This window comes from Notamacropus eugenii, chromosome 4 (genome assembly GCF_028372415.1).
Source record: "Notamacropus eugenii isolate mMacEug1 chromosome 4, mMacEug1.pri_v2, whole genome shotgun sequence".
In the NCBI taxonomy this organism is placed as follows: Eukaryota; Metazoa; Chordata; class Mammalia; order Diprotodontia; family Macropodidae; genus Notamacropus; species Notamacropus eugenii.
In genome coordinates this window covers 231,587,728-231,608,962 of record NC_092875.1, presented here as the reverse complement: position 1 = coordinate 231,608,962, position 21,235 = coordinate 231,587,728, and the positions used below count along the sequence as shown (strand labels likewise).

At 37.2% G+C, this 21,235-nt stretch overlaps 1 long non-coding RNA gene across 1 annotated transcript; it reads right to left on the bottom strand.

Moving 5' to 3' along the window:
- Positions 1 to 6,972: 6,972 nt before the first annotated feature.
- LOC140498367 (uncharacterized) lies at positions 6,973 to 15,638 on the bottom strand. The gene is made up of 4 exons (XR_011965077.1): positions 15,399 to 15,638; positions 11,708 to 11,805; positions 8,823 to 8,997; positions 6,973 to 7,035 (listed from the first exon to the last, which is right to left on the bottom strand). It is a non-coding gene; the product is annotated as an uncharacterized lncRNA (long non-coding RNA).
- Positions 15,639 to 21,235: the final 5,597 nt, after the last annotated feature.

The window sequence follows — 21,235 nt, the reverse complement described above, 5'->3', positions numbered from 1 at the left end:
TTTTAAGTTAGCTTTGGTCCCAGAATGTATTTTTCAAATGAAATGCTATTGTTATTAATACTATTTGGGTCCCTAGAACAATATACAAAGATTCATTTAACTCATTTTACTCAAACATAAAGATGTTTTTTTTGTTCAATCATGTCTGTCTCTTCATGACCCCAGTTGGAGTTTTCTTAGCAAAGATATTGTAATAGTTTGACATTTCCTTTTCCAGTTCATTTTTACAGATGAGGAAACTGAGGCAAACAAGATTAGGTGACTTGACCAGGGTTACATAGCTAGTAAGTATATGAGGCCTGACTGAGTCTTCCTGACTGCAGGCCCAGCACTCTATCCACTTTACCACTTAACTGCCTAGGCATACAAACATTAATAGGTATTCATGGAACACAAAGCTGGTAGCCACCTTTGGGAAGGACCAGTGGTAATGCTAACTCCCAGATGTTCCAGCACACCCAGGATATGCTCTATGCAAACCCATAGCATAACACTTTGATGGGGGTATAGTCAAGGATTTGTAAAGAGGAAGAAATAGGTATAGGGATTTCTAGATTTCACCAAGGACAGGAAAAAATCTCAAAGGTAAAATAAGCTTCAATCTTCTTAAGTGTTACACTTTCCAGATAATGTTGCCATAACAGAAGCTTTGTCAGTCAGTCAGTAAGCATTAATTAAGCTCCTCCTATGTACAAGGCACTTTGCTAAGTGTTGAGACAAAGAAAGACAAAAGATAGTAGTCCCTGATCTCAGTAGCTCAGAGTCTAGTGAAGGAGACATGCAAACAGCTATATGTAAATAAGAAATACACAGGATGAATTGTAAAGACACTAGAGTTAAGGAGGTGGGAATGGAAAAAGTTTCCTATAGCAAGTAAGATTTTTGCTGACATCTAGAAGAAGCTAGAGGGTCCCGGAGGTAGAAGAGAGAGTATTTCAGACATAGAAGCATGATTGTTTACAAGAGTGTAGAAAAATTTATATATATACAGACATTAAGAATTTGTGTAACTCCAGTACTTTTTAGGTAAACTGATGCCTTCACATATTTGTTGTTGTTGTTGTTGTTCATGACCAATTCAATTCAATTGTATAAATCCTTATTATATTCCTACTATACAAGAGGCACTATGCTAGGAGGTGACAACTTAATTCTCAAATGGATCTGTAATCTCATTACTAAGGAAATTATCTCCCAAGATGCAGATTGAAATTCATCTATGTCTGCCTACCTTGTGTGATTGTTGTTCATGTCCTTTCACAAATTTGCCACAGGAGGTCCAGTGAATGTGCTAGGGATCTTCCTCTTGACATCAGAAAGGTATCAAAGGAGCACGCAGGCTGTCCAATCACCCTTCAGCATCATTTTGTGACAAATCCATTTTCTTTTTAGGTCATTTTTTTTTTTTGTATAGTATCCTTTACTCTAGTTGTGTGGGAAATCAAGATAAAAAAACTAATCATAATCCTTGACCTAAATAAACTCATAACATAGGGTTGGCTGCCATACAGTATGTAGAGGAAGTGTAATGCAAATTAGAGTATGACAAAAGCAAAGAAAAGCCAGAGTTCTTTTTTAAAAAATCAGTAGACCATCTATCTACAAGATAACTATCGACAAGAGAAGGCAGTGTTACTTGGAAATGTGTGGCTTGGAGTACATAGCATCTGTGACTAAAGGAAAATGTGGTAAATAGCATTCCCATCTAAAGAGAATAGCATGGCCATCAAAGGGGTAATAGGGGACAACAGAAGATGTGCTTTGGGTTTTGGACCCCAGGAAAGCAAATCAAACATAACGAATTGACCCCTACCAGGCAGCTCAACAGATTTCAAGGCCAAGTGGGTATGATTATTTATGAACTTGTCAAGATTTTAGCAGTACATAGGCTTATTTAGAACATGGACTTGGAGAGTACATAAGTGATTATTCCTAAAGGTGGGGGCAAGGAGAAATTGTGACTCTAACCACTTTCCTACAGTCCTTCCTTGTAGAGCAGGACAGTTATTTATCTGTGGCTTGTTAAGCTTTTTGTTTCTCCTCATTTGCCCTCATTTTAAGTTTTGACCCTGAAATTAAAAATAAATGTTTTAATTATACTTTTTAGAAGAGTGCCACACTCGAACAGTTTCACTAATATTAGTAAAAACAATTTTTTTTCCACTAAGAACTTGGTCCTTGTCACTTTCATCACCAGATTTATCTCTGAATAGGCAAAAAGCATAGCAAGGTCTATAAGACAGTTATTTTTAATGCACTATTCACTTAAAAAGTGTTTCTTTTGCCTAGGATGTTAAAGAGGTAGATTTTTTAAAATTCCAGGTCCAATCCTCTGAAGTCTAAAAAGCATTTTCCCTTTCCCTTTCTTCCCCAGAATTAATAGCATCTTTTTCTTTTCTTTTTATGAAGTCAATCAGGGTTAAGTGACTTGAACAGGGCTATATAGCTATTAAGTGTGAAGTGAATGAGGTCACGTTTGAATTCAGGTCATCCTGACTCCAGGGCAAATGTTCTATCCAATGAGCCACCTAGATGGTCCTAATAGCATTTATTTGAAACTCAAAAATGCTTTGTCATCAAATCAGTTTGGAAATTTCAGCTGTAGAACAGAGTTCCTGTAGGAACATGGGAATCTCAGTCTATTGTGGTCCTTTTACATGCACACACATACACACACACACACACACACACACACACACACACACACACACAAAACCCCTTAGTGAAACTCCTTGGGACAGGATGTGGATGGTTGAAGAACAATAGAGATACTCTAAGTAAGATAGCAATCAGGACCACACAGCATGATGGGAAAGTTGGGGTTTCAGTTTTAGGGTTTGGGGCACTAAGGATAGCTAGGAGCTCTGCTATGGAGGGGATGAGGACAGATGTGTGTGTGTGTGTATGTGTGTGTGAGAGAGAGAGAGAGAGAGAGAGAGAGAGAGAGAGAGAGAGCGTGCGTGTGTTTGAGCGTGTATGTGTGTGTGAGTGTGTAATAATGAGGAGCACATCTAGCATGAAGCTGGCTCTTTCCTTTACTATTCTTTCTTCCTCTCCCATTTTTTCCACTTATAAGTTTAATATTCTTGTCATGAGGGTGGCAGGAATGGGGGAAAGATGGGCAGAAAGTAACAAGTAGGGATCAGGAAGAACAGCAGTGATCACCGTGATGGAAAGAAAGGAGGAGTTTTCATTCTTCTGCTGTCCTCTGCCCTTCCCTTTCTTCCCTTTCCTCCCCCACTTCCCTTCTTTTCTTTCCCTGCCATTCCCTTCTTCTTCCTTTATCCCTATCTTGCCCCTTCCTCTGACCAGTCCGTCCCCTCTCTTATACTCCCCCTTGTCTTCCCTTTCCCATCTCCCTTCCTCTCGTACTTCCCTTTCCTTCCTGTTCCACTTTCTTTCTTCTCTTATTTCCCTTCTCTTCCCCTCCCTTTTCCTCACTTCCATTTCTCTCCTCTCCATCTTCTCCTCCAATTATCTTTCTACCTTTCCCCTTCCCTTTCCTCTCATCTTCTTTTATCCCCTTCCCTCCTTTCCCTTCTCTACTTTCTTCCCTCTCTTTTCCTTCTCTCCTTTCTCCTCCATTCTCTTCCCTCCTCTTCCCTACTCTCCCACTTCTCTTTCCCTATCTTGTTTCTCTTCCTTTCTATCCTCCCTCTTTTCTCTTCCCACTCTCTTTCTCTCCCTTCCTGTCTTCTTCCTTTGTCTTTTTTTAAAATCATCTTTCCTTCCCTTCCTTTTCCATGTCCTCTGGCAAGATCATTCTTATTGCCAGGTGACAGTACTAGAGTTGGGGAGAGAAAAAAAGAAAGGGGAAGGAGAGAAGAATGGTAGAAAAGATGAGCACTAGGACAGTGCTTCCACATCCCCACCTTTCCTATATGTGTGTATGTTCATGCTTCGTTGCCAAAGAAGACCATGCCATCAGAGAAATAATGACATGACTTGCATTTGACTTTGTTTTGAGTGAGGGAGGGCTGTGCAGGTCACCAGCCTCACTTCTCCTCCAGAGCCATGTGGATCCAGTGACAAGATACTCATCAGGATGACTGGAGATGGTCCAGGATGAGGTAATTGGGGTTAAGTGACTTGCCCAAGATCATAGTTAGTGAATGTCAAGTGTCTGAAGTGAGATTTGAACTCAGGTCCTCCTGACTCCTGCACTGGTGCTCTATCCACTGCACCACCTAGCTGCCCACTTTTCCTATGTAGACCTGCTAGGGATAGTAGTGCACCCCTGATATTGGGGGTGGGGAGGTGAGAAGCAATGATTTCCTCCCTTTCCTTTCTTGTCAGGAGGTTGAATGTGAAAGAAGGAGAAATTTCTGACTGAACCTGCTTCTGAAATCATCAGATACAGTGAAGCATGAGGTCAGATATAGGTAAGTAGCTGCCTGTATTACAGAAGACAAATCTATAGCAGTTGGTTCATTTGGTCGGGGCATTGGAAAAAGAGGCAGAAGTCAATTCCTGTAAAGGTCAATTAGTTTGCTCTCTTTTATGGCATATAACTACTTCCTAGCCTTTGACAGGTGTCTCCCAAGTGCCTGCCACTCCTCTCTGTGGAGAGTGGGTGAAAGTTTATGGGTAGATCAGTGAACATTCATCAACAAAGCCTCTTGATGGGGCTCAGAAGCATTGACATTGAATGAGATAATAGCAGAAAAATTTCATTAATGACTTTTTCAAATATATAATTGCACCCAGAGACATTTACCTGACTTCTTGACTCATAAACCAGTACTTTGTGTTCCATATAGCAGTGTTTGTCGAGGTATAAAATGTCAGGTAGTTTTTTAGGCTCCTAAATCCCAGACTGCTTTAAATTCTAGGAATATTTGCTATAGAAGGACACTGCCCAGGTTTTCATGATAATTATTGCTCAAACTTCACATATATCATGTGAATTTAAAAGAAATATGGCACAGAGAATATAGAAACAGATCAGATATTTCATTCCCTTCCAATGTGCATGTCACTGATAATTACTGGAGGACATCACTGTACAAGTTTGCATGACAACTATTGATCGAAATTCACATATATTGACAAGTTTTAAAGAACAGTGACCCAGAGAAAATGAAAACAGAGTAGGTGTTTTTATTCCCTTCTAAATGTTCACTTTCATTCATGTCACTGCTTATTAGAAACTACTTAAGCTTTTAGCATGCATACTGCAAATGTCCATCACTTCAGCCTAAGACATAGGCACAAAGTGAATCTCAGCTCAAAGCAGGATCTGACCATGGGAAAGGTCCCTGAAACCAGCTTTTCATAAAACACAGAGAGTCATCCACTAGATAGGGAGCAATGAAATCGAGCAGTCTGGAGAGGTCAGAACTTGAGGAAGACTTAGTCATTCAAGACTCAATTTAGAGTTTCGTGTCCAATAGGACAATTAGTTCCTGGGATAGAAAGAACATTCCTTTTCTACAATTTCCATTTTTGCAATACGGGACATTCTCTCTTATAGTTTGTAATCCATCTTTGAAGATTTTTTTGTTTTGGTTTTTCAGTCATTTCAGTTGTGTTCCATTCTCTGATCCCTTTATAGGCTTTCTTGGCAAAGATACTGGAGTGGTTTGCCAGTTCCTTCTCCAGCTAACTTTATGGAAAAGGAAACTGAGACAAACTGGGCTAAGTGACTTGCCCAGAGTCACGTAGCTAGTCAGTATCTGAGGTCAGAGATGAACTCAGGAAGATGAGTCTTCCTAACTCTACTGTATCACCTAGCTGCCAAATCTCCCTATTTACTATTGACTGATGGTTTGTAATGCCCAAACTAACTTCTCATGATAACTTCAGCACACCTTTTTCAAAGACCAAATTGTAGATAAATCCAGTTCTCCTACTTGAGATTTGATTTCCCCATTTGTGAAATGGAGCTAGACTAGATGATCTCTAAGGCCTTTTGTGAATCCCAAACCTATGGATATTTGTGTTTAAAATATCATCATATATCCTTGATCATTCCTTTCCTCTCCCTACCCTTCAATTTCCCTGTGTGCATCTACTTCCACTCAGCATTATTGGCAAATAATCATCCAATGTCTCTGTCTCCTTCTTGATTCCTTTCCAAGTCAAAAGAAAGAGCTGTGTATGACTCATCCCTTTCTGTGCCTGGATGAGAGGTCAGCTTCTAATGACTTCCTGATGTAGGGGCACTAACCATCTGAGAGTTATTTGTAAAGTCTAATTAACTGTACATGTCATGACATGGATCAAAGTAGATGAAACGGAACATACTAGGATAAGTAGTGCTCCTGTAAGGCAGATATTTGAGAAGAAGGTTAGATAGAAGAGATATTTCAATTGTTATTTTCTCAGAACTCTCTTCTTCAGAATATAAAGGATGAATAATAGGGGGAAAATGCACATTAAAACCATGAAATGTGTTCCTCATGCTGCATCATAGAAATCACAGCATGTTAGAGTAAGATCATCCAACAATCTCATTTTTCTTTTTTTTAAACTTGCTACTTTAAAACTGAGTAACACACTATTTAACGCATTAAAACTGAGTAACACTATTAATTTGGAACATTAAAACTGTAACATACATATTTGTATGTACTGTTTTAGGACTATCCTTGTTTCTCTATGGATCTGGTTCATATGAGACTATCATGTAATCTCTATAGGAGCAAGGATCTATGGTATTTATTTGTTCTTTAAAGTATATTGAGATAGTGTAGGACCAAAACAAATTCAAATTTGTAGAGAAATCTCAATAGAGTTCCCCATAAGGAAGTCTCTGTTCCTATTTTCTCTGTTCTCCCTTCTCTCTATATTTAAGAAGTCTAGTAATTTTCAACTATCTATTAAATATTTTAAACCTGATATACTATAGACATCTCCAGGCTAACATATCCAAAGCAGAGCTCATTAACTTTCCCAACAAACCTACACCTCTTCTAAACATCCTGTGTCTATTGAGTGCACCCCTATCATGCCACCTTTATTGTCTTTCTCAGCTTTTCACTTCTACTTACCCCCACATATCCAGTTAGTTGGAAATTATTGTCATTTTCAGTTCTGCAATAAAAATGAGAATAATAGCTAGAATGCTAGGTGCTTTAAGGTTTGTAAAGTGCTTTATATAGATTTTTATTTGATCCTCACTCCAACTTTGTGAGATTTGTGCCATTATTATCCCTATTTTACAGATAGGGAAACTCAAGCTGACAATAAATGACTTGTCCAGGACTACAGAGTTTGTAAGTGTCTGATGTAATATTTGAACTCAGGTCTAACTTAGTTCAAGTTCAATACTGTGTCTTATAGCTGCCACTATAATATCTTTCCTTCCTCTCTGTTAACCACTGACCAAGTTTAACATCTCATATCCTCTTGTCTGGATTTCTATGGCAGTTTCCTAGTTGATCTCCTTACCTTAATCTCTCCACACTATAATCTATCTTTCACACAGCTGCTACAACAAGTCTGACCATCTCATTCCCTGAATCCAAAAATACAACAGCTTCTGAATGCTTCTAGGATCAAATTCAAGATGCTTTAACTTTTTTTTTTTTTAAAGCCATTGGGGTTAAGATTTGTTCAGGGTCATGTCTAGTAAGTGTCTGAAACTGATTTTGAACTCAGGTCTTCCCACCTCCTGGATTCAAGCTCTAGTCACTGCACCACTGAACTGCCCCCTTTTGGCTTTTAAAGCCCATTGCTGTCTGGATCCAACCTGTTTTCCTGGCTTGGTTATGTATTCCTTTCTTTCCTGCACCCTGTGGTCAAGACAATCTGGCCTTCTTGCTATTTCTCACCTAGAACATTCAATCTCCTATCTTGATGCCTGGGCCCTGTTTATCCCCTCAAAACTGGAATGTACTTCCTCTTCACCTCTGCTACTTAGAATCCCTTGTTTCCTTCAAAACTCAGATTGAGTGCCATGAAGGTTTTTTTCTGATCCATCATCTCTGCTTGTGCCTTCTTCCTGCAACATTTCTATGTACACATATATTTCATACATCTATGGACAATATAAATGGTATATATACAAATTTTACTTGTGTATGTTTACACATACATGTGCATGCATACGTATGTATGTTTGTTATGTCTACATGTACATTAATGTCTATGTGTATATACATGTTGTTTTCCCGATAGAATGTAAATTCCTTGTTGGCAGTCAGTATTTGATTTTTTTCTCTTTCCATCTCTAGTTACTAGGACAGTGCTTAGCATGAAGTAGGAGATTAATAATCACTTGTTGATTAATTGATTAATTATCTGGTTTAAACCATACTCAACCTATTCTATGTTTTTAGATCTATACCACATAAACTCTGACCAAGCCCAAACTCTCATTCTGGGAATCAAACTCTGACAGCTCCAAACTCGGACAAATGATATAGACAGAAGATCTAAGCTGACTCAGTTATTCATTCCACTGTATTTAATATAATGAACTAAAAGTGTACTAAATTTTCATGAGCAGGGACCATATTTTCCCACCCTCCCCACAGTGTCTTACTAAGGGCCAAACACACAATGAACTCCCAATAAATATTTGTTGATTGATTAACCTTTGAATGACTTGATAACCCCATTACATGGGATGAATGGGGTATTCCAGGAGCACTAGCACTGGTGTGAGGGCTTGCCAAGTCATTTTCAGAGTTGCCCCTCCATCTCTGGTGTCTACCTTTTGCCTAATTCACACCTGTTGCTCCTATGAAGCATTTGCAGCGGCCATACCATAGTAAACTATCTTGCCAGACAGGTTAAAGGAGCATGAAGATAATCAATGGGCCTCAAATCCAAGGGTGAGCTAGGGGTACGTCTACCCCAAGGATGTGAAGACTTACCCTGATGAATGGGTAGATGAGAACAATTTGTTCCAACAGCCATGAAGGTGGCTGAAGCAGGCACTGTGAAGCACTTAAAGCTTAGTCAGATATTGAAGATACTAAGGTCATTCATTGCATCCCAGGCCATCACAAATGATCTTGACTTTTGTCCTTCCACTGGACTTCAATGACTCTGGAAGAGAGAGTGAAGCTGATGACTTTGTTCAACTCTGCTTCACTTAAATCTAATTCACCCAAGTCAAGACCTCACCCATGATGTCACTGGTCCTCTTCAAAAATGAAGGACAAAAACAACTCATTACCTACAAAGTTTGAATAAATTATAACTGAAAAATAAAAGGGGAAACACTAATAAAGATCGTGATGAAAAATTGATGTGCCTTTGCCCACATAAATTGCTCAATAAACATATCTTGAATGAATTAATGATGTTGCTTTCACCAAAGCACAAGTCTCATAATGTGAAAATTACTTAATATCTAAAAATTCTGAGAAATTTAAGTAGAAATCAGGATACAGAGTTTAAGTGTTTAAATGGATAATGTAGATAACTAAATTATTCATTTATATTTCAACAATATAGGACTATTAAGCTTCTTTGATGGTTTAGAAACAGAAGGTAGCATTTCTAGAAATAATCTCTCTCTCTCCCGCCTTTCTTCATATATATATATGTATGTGTATGTGCATATTTATATATATATGTGCATATTTATATATGTGTATGTATACACATATAAATAAATAAAATATGTGTGCTTATAGGTAGACACACATATGTATATATACATATCCATAATGGAATAACAGGAACAAATTGATTGTCATGTATTTTTTAAAGTTCTCTTTTACCTGTGTGTTGATGTGCACTTGTGATCTCAGCTATTAGGGACTCAAAGGTAGGTGGATCTCTTGAGCTTGGGATTTCTGAGCTGCAGTGAGCTTATCAGATATCTGCCATAAGTCTCGTAACAATATTGTAAGCATATTAGAAGCAGGCAAAGCCATCAGGTTATTTCAGAAGGGGCAAAGTGGTCCAGGTCAGAAACTAAGCAGGTTAAAGCTTCTGTACCAATTAGAGGAGAATGGACCAAGGAGTGCCTGGCAATTGTCCCCTGAAATGCCAGCCTTGGGCAAGGTGAGTATAAAATTAATAAAGAAGTATTTTGAAAAGTTTTGATTATTAGTATTATTATTATTATGAGCTTGACAAAATCAATACAGTCAATTCCATATATAAAGGAAAGGAGTATTATATGTGAAACTTCAATTTTCTTCTACATAGAACTTTTTAAAGTATGCAATGAATTTAGCAAGTCCCCAAACTTGACTGCTCTTCTCTTTCTGAACTTCTTTCTGCTCTCTTCTGTGTAGATTTAAAATGTTTCATTAACATTCTTTTCTTTCTTTATTTGAGGCATAATTATCACTATCTCCTCATGTAACTTCTTGATCCACATAAACCTTTCCTCTAAATAAGTATAATCAAAGAAAAAATAATCCATACGTTCACTATAACTGAACTTAATATATTAAGGCCAGAATTTATATGAACTAAGAACAAGTAAGGAAAACCAGATTCCAGAATGAAGTCCTCTTTAGTTCAAAAGGAAATAAAAGTCTGACCCATGAATCATGAAGAAAATAACTAACGTTTTAATTTAGAAATGACTATTTAGAGCTCCCCTCTCATAACATACATTTCACAAAGTAATCAGAGATTTTAGAGTTGGAAAGAACCTCAGAAGTCATCTGTCTGTTACCCAGTCCATGTCTATACCTGAATCCCTTTGGTTATACTATGGTATACACACATGGCATACAGGCAGAGCTTGAAGGTTGTCAGAAATGGGAAACTTAGTATTACCTTTGGAAAGCTCTAATTGGCACTTAGCACAGAGCCTACCACATAGTAGACATTTAATAAATGTTGGCTGATGGTTAGAAAAATTTCCCTCTATATCAAAAATGATTCATTTGGAAACTTTCATCCATTGTTTCTAAAGTTGCTTCTGGAGCCAAGAAACACAAGTTTTTCTCTTCTTCCACATGACAATCCTTCAGATATTTCAAGAAGACTATCATGTCTCATGCTCCCAGTACCCCCTCTAAGGGGGATTCCACAGACTAAATCCTGTAACTCATCTTCATTTGGTATAGTCTCAAGTCCTTTCATGATCCTGTTCCAACCCTAGCTTATCAAGTCTATTCTATTTCTTCCATTTAATTCAGTTCAACTAAACAAATATTTATTCAGCCCTCATTATGTGCAAGACAGTAAACAAACCCCTTTAAAATATGGACCTGGAACTGAACACAGTTCTCGAGGAGCACTAAAGAGATGTATCTGAATAGGTTTAGATATGTCTGTGTGTGTGTGATATTCCAAACAAAGAGTATCTCTAAACATGAATATTATTCATTTGAGGTGAATGCTTCCAAATGAAGGATGCTGACCTACAGTAGACAAAAATGTTATTTTTGGTTTTATTAAAATTATTAACTTTTAAAATTAAGCATTCAGGGTCTTGTCATGTAAATAAGTTTTAGGCCATTTGCTTTGCTGTAACTTAATCATCAGAACAACTGAGAAGTCATTTCAAATTAATTAATTAGGTCTGTTTCCCCAAAAAGCCTATTTCCCAATTTTTAATTATGATTCTAAGTCTTTTGGAAGCCATTCATTTTCATTACTTGGCTGAAATGCCTGCATTCTAAGAGCCTAAAAAGCTGGGTCATCACTTTCAAAACCACACTGTAAAGGAAAAGTGAACCACAAAATGCAAACTTGCTTTTAAGTTCACAGGGCAGTTTATAAAGGTTACTTGGATACTTAGTGCAAATTGAATCACACAGAAGTCAATACATAAAAAATATATTACCTTTGTTCAATAAGGATGTTTTCTCAAGCTATGCCAATTTGTTTACAAACAGCTTTGCAGAATCAGCAAACTAACAGCAAAGGTAGATTTATGGAGCCCTTAATTCAATTTTGAAAGAGAGAGAGAGAGAGAAAGAGAGAGAGAGAGATGAATGTGACAGTGCAATCATCCAGTTATCTAAGGAATATTTTGTTTATTTAGCAGAAATTATAGAGAAAATTTGGCAGTAACTTATTTCAATTATATTCAACTATATAACAGCCTTATTCACTTATACCATGTATGGAAAACATTATTAAAATATTTACAGTTCTTCTATTATGCCAAACAAAACCATTAAAAAGGCTAATTACAATATTAATACCATATACTTAGTTTCTATTTAGACATATACAAGAAACCCTGAGTATAATAATGTAACTAGTTGTGAGTATTGTGGAGAAGGCACATCCAGGAATACGTGTCTATTCGTCCTTGGTTGCTGAAGAAGACCATGCCATCAGAGAAATAATGATATGACTTGCACTTGACTTTGTTTTGAGTGAGGGAGGGCTGTGCAGGTCACCAGCCTCACTTCTCCTCCAGAGTCATCTGAATCCAGTGACCAGATATTCATCAGGATGACTGGAGATGACCCAGGATGAGGCAGCAGGTGGGGTTAAGTGACTTGCCCAAGGTCACGCAACTAGTGAGTGTCAAGTGTCTGAGGTAACATTTGAACTCAGGTCCTCCTGACTCCTGCACTGGTACTCTATCCACTGCACCACCTAGCTGCCCTCCAGCAATATGGAGAAGGGAAATGAGCATAGATCTGAATTAAAATTCTTTTCTCTTCCCAAACTTCAATCCTCTCTGTCTCCTTCATTTTAGGTTCCTAAAACCCTAGCTCTTTGCTTTTGGACAATGCACCACACTGTAAGAAAGTAGGGTTTTATATTACCATCAGTCTTTACAGAAAAAATAATTCAATTCAAAAGCATTTGTTAAATACTTTTTCTTGTGTCAAATTCCATAAAACATATTGGTCATGTAAAAAACTCAAGAGAATAGTTGATCTTATGGATGTCAGTATTTGCTCCTATGATGCAGATGACTACGCATCCAAGCCTGCTGATCCTATGTGACTCTTGTCTATGGCTTCTTATCTCCTATAAATTAGACCTGAGTAATTCATTCAATGGGCCAGAGGCTTTCCTTGATTTCTTCCAGTATTCTGAGAATACCAGTTGATCCTTTAAAATATTTATGTGCATATCATTCTATACACTCACCATGCCACCAGCCCATCATATTTTCCCATCATATATTCTCCTATTCACATCTTTTCTACTTAAAAATTTCTCATTTGTTTTCCTACTGTTCTCTGTTCTGTTTCCTTCAAAGACTATTGTGTTTCATACCTAGAAATCATGTTAACCCTGATGAAATGTTGGTTTTCAAATTTGTTTCTGAGACAATTTGAAGCAGTTTGATAATTTTGTAAAGTCAGTATAGCCCCTTATCTTCCTCTTGCTAATTCTAGGTCCAACTCATCGGTCATTTGTATTATCTTTCTCAGATAGGAAAGTCTATAGATTGTCCATCCAAAAGAATATCACAATCTAGGTAACTGACATTATTCATCCACTTAGTTTTTCCTGTGTAAATGATGAGGCAAAACTCTTTTAAATTATTACATATATTTTCCAGGAAACTGTTATTTTTCATGATTTCATACAACGATCATCTTATATATGAATAATAGTATCTGAAGGACTTCATAATCTAGAGAAATACTTCTTCAACTTGACCATTCAGTGGATCTTCACCATTAAATTGGTCAATATTGTCTCCTTAATTCATACTTTGCCTGACATTTATGCAGTTTATGCAAAGGGGATAGAAAGATGAGAGGGGGAAGAGAGAGAGAGAGAGAGAGAGAGAGAGAGAGAGAGAGAGAGAGAGAGAGAGAGAGAGAGAGAGAGAGAGAGAGAGAGAGAAAAGAAGGGAGATTCACATTTTTATAGCATTGTAAAGTTTACTCATAATTTTACCTATAACAATCCTGTGAAGTTTATGATGCAAGAATTATTTTCATCAAATTGCAAATAAGAAAACTTTGGGAGAGATGAAGTGATGTGCTTGTATTGGCATTTGTAACCAGTTATTAGTGCCAGTATTCAAACAGGTCTTCTCACTGTTAAGTCCAGTGCTCCTTCCACTACTCTTAGTATCTTATTTTAGTTTACATTAGATTCAATCTATCCAAGGTAGAATAATTCAAATTTTCAAAGGCAGGGCTCCAAAGACATTATTAAATAAAATCACTATATGTGGTTTCTTTCAGTGTCCCATGAACAAAAATTATCCAGAGCTAAGATAGTAATGAAATAGAATAGAGCTGCAAATGTTCTAGCAACTATTGCAGGACACTGTGCTGATGATGCTTTTAAGTCCCCTTTCTTCCAAATAATATGGAATAGTCTTTTGAATCCCCAGTATAGTTAAAGCTTTAGTACTTTCATTTGAACAAGATTATGAGTGACAGATGAACAATAAGTGATTTTTCAATCAAATTCCACTAGCATTTTGGGGAAGAAGAAAAGTTTTCTCTCAAGCATACTGGCCAAATACCAATGTATCCTTTCCTGTGGGTTGTCTACTGTTAATTTGACTTGGTATTCTTGTTCTATTCTGAGCTTAAATACTTCTGTCAAAAGGTTCTCCAAAACCAATGATGGCTAATTTGCTACAGGCATTGACAATGTCATTTAAAAAATTCTATCAATGAAAGAAGTTATAAACAAAACAGAGAATAATTGATTAAAAACTCTTCTAAAAAGAATTGTTAGAGATATAGCGCTCATATATTAAACCCATCCATGCATGCCAAATGATAGTGTCAGGCATACTTGAATTTTCAGCCACCACATAGTTGTCTGCTCCAGATAGAAGATGATAATTTGGTGATCTTTCTAAATTAATTGGAAAGGGATCTTGGACTGATTTCTCTATATGAATTTGATCTCCTTATTAAAAAACATATTCTATCATGTATAAAAGGAGACTTCTATTGAAATCTGAAGATGATTCTCTATCATTTTAATAGAGTGGTACCTCAATACCCCATTGAAAGTTAAAAGGACAAAATAGTTCTACCAGGAGACTCAGCTAATAATTCAACAACCAGTATGCATATATGGAAACAAACATGCACATAAGCAAATACATATACATGAGAAAAGAGACAGAGAAAATGGAGACACAAGAGATAAGATCTACCAAATATCACAAAGGACAAAGGACAAATCACATTTGTACTTGGAAAGTATTTTCCTGGGAAGAAAAAAATGTGTACATACATATACATATACATATACATATACATATACATATACATATACATATACATATACATATACATATATATACATACACATACATACACATACATATACATATACATATATATATATACATACACATACATACATATACACCATCAAAAGGCATATTGGCTTATTGGCAGAGCCACCAACTTAGTTTTAAAAACAAAAATGCTTCACACAGCCTAGGCTAGTATGACAAAGTATTTTGGCTTGTCAAATGCCTGCCTTTCATCATAGTGAAAATATGAAAAAGATTTCAGCTTGAAATATCACAATTTGGGAGCAGTTTATATGTGCAAATCTACTAAATATATAATTTGTACCAGATTCTCTAAATGGGGTATTTTTTCTCCTCACACGCTTAGAAATCTTCAAAAGAGATAATCTTCTGGGAATACTTGAAATTCTTTCTCACTCTGCCCATCTGTTATACTATTCATATGCTACATTAGAAATAACCCAGTGCCTCTTGAGCTTTTACTGTAGACTTTTCAAAGTGTCGCATATCTCAGTATTATAAAATTACTACCACATGAGTAAAGTTGAGTTGAGGGCAGAGTAGAGCACAGGAGTTTAGAGCCAAAGGACCTGATATTGTATTAGAGAATCATTAGATTCTAGAACTGTGAGGAACAATAGAAGCTCTCAAGTCCAACTTTTGGCAGAGCAGAAAACTCCTCCACAACATTCCTGAGAAGTGACTATCAATCTTCCATTTGAACTGCTCCAACTCTAGGCCACTCACTATCTCCCAATGCAAGCCATAATTCTTTTGTACAGATCTCTTCATTAGAAAGTTGTTTTTTCCTCTCATGTCTCGTAATTCATATGAACTTCACATTCTCTCTGTCTCTGTTTCTCTTTCTGTCTCTGTGTATTTCTCTCTCTCTCTCTCTCTCTCTCTCTCTCTCTCTTTCTCTCTCTCTCTCTGCTCTCTCTGCCTCTATCTCCCTTCCCTCTGTTCCACAACTACACACATGTGTGAAATGACTTTCGTATGCATGTATGGGTATATGTGTATGTGTACACACCTGTAGTGTGCATATACTTGTGTATATTCAAAGGCAATGCGGTATCTTGGGAAGAACTAATCTAAAAGTCAGAAAAACATGGGATCAAATCCTGCCTCTGACATATACTTGTAGAATAATCCTGGGAGAATTACTATTATCCTAAGTGCTCCAAGCAGAGCTCTATGATTAAGTCTCAGAGAAGGTGACAACTGGCATTGAAAGAAAGATTTCTTTCCCCAGGAATTCCCCTTACCAATGACACCACAGGTCCAGTTCATAACAGTATGCACATATGTATTATTTTTGTGCACATGTGTATACACATATGTCTATTCATGTGCGTATTGTATGTGTATAAATGTCTGTAAGTACATACTGACATGTTTGTGTATGTGCATCTACACATCAGTGAAATCAGAGGTCTAGTTCATAACAGTGTGCATATGAATATATATATGTATGTATGCATATATGTGTATACCCACAATGCACAGGTGTATATATGTATGTATGTATCTATGCATTCATGTGTGTTGAAATCACACATTTGTTCCATAACCATATGCATGGTTGTGTGTGATATACATATGCATATTATTATATATATTATTATATGCATATGTACATACTCAATACATATATGCATAAGACATGCATTGATATGAGTGTGTACACACACACACACACACACACACACAGGGTTGCTGGTTGCTTTCTGGAAACTAATTGAGTAAACATTACTATTGCTTCTAGAAAGGGAGCTTCAACTGAATGACTTTTTGTTCCTTGTACCATTCTGATACTTCTCAGACCCAAAAGTCTTCCATAGCTGACTCTTCTATTTGTACAGTTTCCTGGCATTACAATGTAACTTCTTTGAGGGGAGGGGCTTTCTTTTGTATTTATAATTGTATCTCTAGCAATGAGCATAGTGACTGACCCTTAGTGAGTACTTAATATATATTTTCTTGTAAATTCATTTAAAAATCTCACTGTGATATTTCTAAAGCAATGGATAGGCATACCAGCTTTATTGGTTTGGTTTTTTTCTCCTTATTTACCCATTGCTCCTTCTTTGAGGCCAAGTATAACAAATGTAATCCCTCTTCTAAAATACATCCCCTCAAATATTTGAAGATAATATTTATATGCCTCCCCTTTGAGTCTCCTCTAGGCTAAATATGTCTTACTTATTCAGCTGATCCTCTCTGTATGTGTTTCAAATCCCCTCAAGTTCTGGGGGCTCTGTATTGGAAATATGCCATTTTTAATGGCCTTCCTAAAATGATTCAGTTACAACTGAACACAATATTCTAAATATCCTCTGATTAGGTCAGGGGATTTTGTTCTGTATTTTAACTGGACCTGTGATTTTACTAGTGTAGAGAGCTACCCCAAAAAGGACCACCTCAGGCAGTTGAAACTGGCAATTCTTTTCAGCATAAAGTTATTGAGAACTGCCCTGAAATATCAAATAACTTGGGCAATGCCCTGTGTATGTGTCACAGGAAACAGTTAAACCTAGGTCTTCCTGAGGACAAGGCCAGATCTCTCCTCATTATGACATGCTGAACCTCAGTGAAGAGTACATACTTAATCCACTGACTCTGCAAACTGTGGTTCTATTGTTGAGGGTGCAGGTTAAAGGGCAAGTACCTTTTGTTTTTTTCTGTTGAGGCACTGGGTCAGAGGATTATGCCCTCTGGCTCTAAAAAATGTACAAATACTCTGAGAGTTAGGTTTTACTTTGGGGCTTAGTATTTGTAAGAAGGTTTGAATTCCAGATGAGGACTCTGGGGAGCTGTTTTAAGGAGACCCCACCCCCCCCAGCTTTGAAAACCCAGATATCAGTGCTTCCCTCTCTGGTAAGGATGGTCAGACAATTGGACTGTCTGTTGAATTATGGTCAGGCAGAGGAAGCCATGTCTGTAGACTTTTGATTTAGTCTGTTGATTTTAGGGCTTACTGCCTGGAAGTGTTTGTTTGGCAAGACAAGCTCTCTGGGAAGTCCCTAAAGGAGCCCTTCAGCTTTTAAAACTCAGATGTTGGTACTTCCCTCTCTGTAACTATGGTCAGACAGTTGGAACTGTCTGTTGAATTCAGGCAGAGGAAGCCATGTCTGTAGACTTTTAACTTCTCTGTATTTTCTTTGAAGTTCAGAGTGCGGACTCCCCTGAACTACGTCAATGACATATGTACTTTGTTAAAGGAATGATACATGTGCTTGATAAAAGTGATTGTTAACCCCTTGAAAATTCAGCTACATAGGACAAACACAACCATTATACATATGAGGAAGACAAGAATTGAGTGACCTACTCAAGATCCCATACCTAGTAAATAGTTAAGTCCTGATTTGAACTCAGGTTTTCCTGATTACAACCCAGGTCCAAGACATGTTTTGGGGGTTGGTCAGAACATACCCATAACAAGAGCTTCTGAACTTTCGTGTTTCTTCTACCAAAAGGTACATTAGTTCAAAGCAAAAGACATTTATTTAAATTAACTAGCATAACAAGACAGGTGACAAGTATTGTTCACCTTGTATATATGAGTACACTCTCCCAACTTTGGAGGATGGGTGTAATGGTAAGCACCCCAACATACACAGGGTGGGCTGCTCCCACAGGTTCTTAGATCTTCATTCACAAAAGGAAACCAACTTTCAATGGAGAGAACATGGGACCCTCCTACAAACAGCTCCCCTAATCAAGCTTCCCACAATGGGCAGTCCCATCAATGGGTGAGAAAGATCTTCTTTAATCACATATTCAATTAGAGGCACTTTTAGTAAAACAAAAACAGCAAAAGATCCTAATTTGATTGCCATCACAGCATTCATAAAAGGAAAGGCAACTTTTGAGGGGTTATCAACCATTTTATTCAAGCACATGTTTCATTCCTTTAATCAAGTACATATATCATTCAGTTAGTTCAGGGGAAAAAGTCAGCGGACTTCAGAGAAAATACAAAGAAATCAATGATCAATAGACATAGCTTTCTCTGTCTGATCATAGTCAATACATCTATCACAAGTCAACACACAGGTCCAACTGTCTGACCATAGTTACCACCTGGGTTTTCTAAGTCGGGGTGGGGATGGGGCTGAGGGGGTAGGAGTAGGGGTGAGCATGTGGGAGTGGTGGCTGCTTAGTGACTTCCCAGAGTCCTGTCTGGCACACAAACCTTCTTCCAAAACCTAAGCCCCAAAGTAAAACCTCACCTCGGAGTCTTTATACATTTCTTAGAGCCAGAGGGCATCACATCCATTGAGAACCAGTGCCTCAGTAACAAAAGGTGTGGACCTTACCACAAATCTTCACAGGACCAACAATGGGTGGGAAAGATTCTCCTTTATCACATTATCAATACAAACACATATACTGTTTCTAGTTAAAGAAACGCTTATTTCTGTATTTTACTCCTAGTAAAGTCTCTTGGTTGATAAAGGCAAGATTTAATCAGAGGCATTATACTTCTTGATTATACTAAGATAAGAACAATAAATGATCCTACTTTGCTTGACCTTACAATGGGATACTTACAAGGAACCCCAGAATTAGGGGATACCAAAGGTGAGACACATGTAAGAGACTCATGACCAGAATACACACACACGCACACATACTGTGCGTGCGTGCGTGTGTGTGTGTGTGTGTGTGTGTGTATTTAGTGGGGTAACTCATACCTCCAGTTCTACAGAGCCATTGGAGTCCTCAAGTGAGGTGTTTTTTCTGCTCAGCATGACGTCTTAGGTTCTTTCTGTCACCTTATTGTCTGTTGGATGTTTCTGATACTCATTTGTGTGTGCCTAATTATTAGCATGTTGTCTCCCTCCTTAGAATGTGAGCTTCTTGAGAGCAGGGACTTTGTTTTTGCCTTCCTTTGTATGCCCAGAACTTAGGGCAGTGATAGACAAAACAGTCAACACTTAAATGCTTGTTGACGGACTCACTGACTGTTGGACAGCTCCAGTGCTACTGGACAGCTCCACTACAGCTTCTGCCCTCTGCTAGGTATCTTTGCTACTGCAATTCTGGTAATCTGCTAGCATTTGCTGGTCTTCAACTACTACAACTACTATGTAGCCTTCAGTATGGCAACTGAAGAAGAAATGTGTCTGAAGAAATATATGAAGAAATGCCCTTTCTTATAGTCAAACAGCGAGATAAGCCAACAGATATTATAAGGTTTATCCTTTGGATTTTAATCCTGTTGCTAGTCTTTGGTCACTGCTTCCTGTATTGGGATTATAAAAATTCTTCTCACCTCCTCGTTTATGACATATATCTGTCTTGAAATTTTCCCAGGGCTTTGACTTAGCAAAATTGTCAAATGGTGAACTAGAGTGACTACATCATTTTCATTCCCCATAAAGCTCCTGATTGCCATGCAAACCAACATAGACCAAGGCTCAAAAGTTCAGGTGGGTCTGGGAACCTCTTTCCTCTATTCTAAATTCTATTTTCTTCCAGCAACAAAAAATATTATCTCTGTACTTATAATGCCTCCATAGCTTCACAATACCTCACATATCACATTTCTTGAAATCTAGAGTACAGTTGAAGTCAAGAGACTGGGATAAATTCCTCTGCCTTAGTTTGGAGTTACCTCATAAAATGTTTATTTTATTAAACAATTATTTCATAGTTGAACTATTTATTTAAATATTAATGTAACAAATAAGCAATTACTTGGTTAAAAAAAAGATAGGGAAAGGAAACTAGCTGATTTATAAGGAAAAAAAGAGAATTAACAACAGATGAAGGAGAAATTGAGAAAATTGTTAGAAACTTTTGCCAAATTATAAGTCAACAAAACTGGTTACTAAGAAGAAATAATGAATATTTATGAGAATATAAAATTCCTCAAGGAACAAAATAAGAATTCAATGATTTTAACTATTTTATCTCAGTTAAGGAAATAAAAAAGCTAAAAATTAATCCTCAAAGTAAAAAAATAACAGATTGATTTATAAATAAAGTCTGTCAAAATTCGATGAAAAACCAACTCCATGTTACATAAATTGTTTGCAAAAAGAAAGAAAGCATAATATCAAATGCCATCTATGAAAACAAAATGGTCCTAAAACTAGCCAGGCAGATATAAAATAGATAAAGAAAGCTTTCAACCATCTTGTATCATCT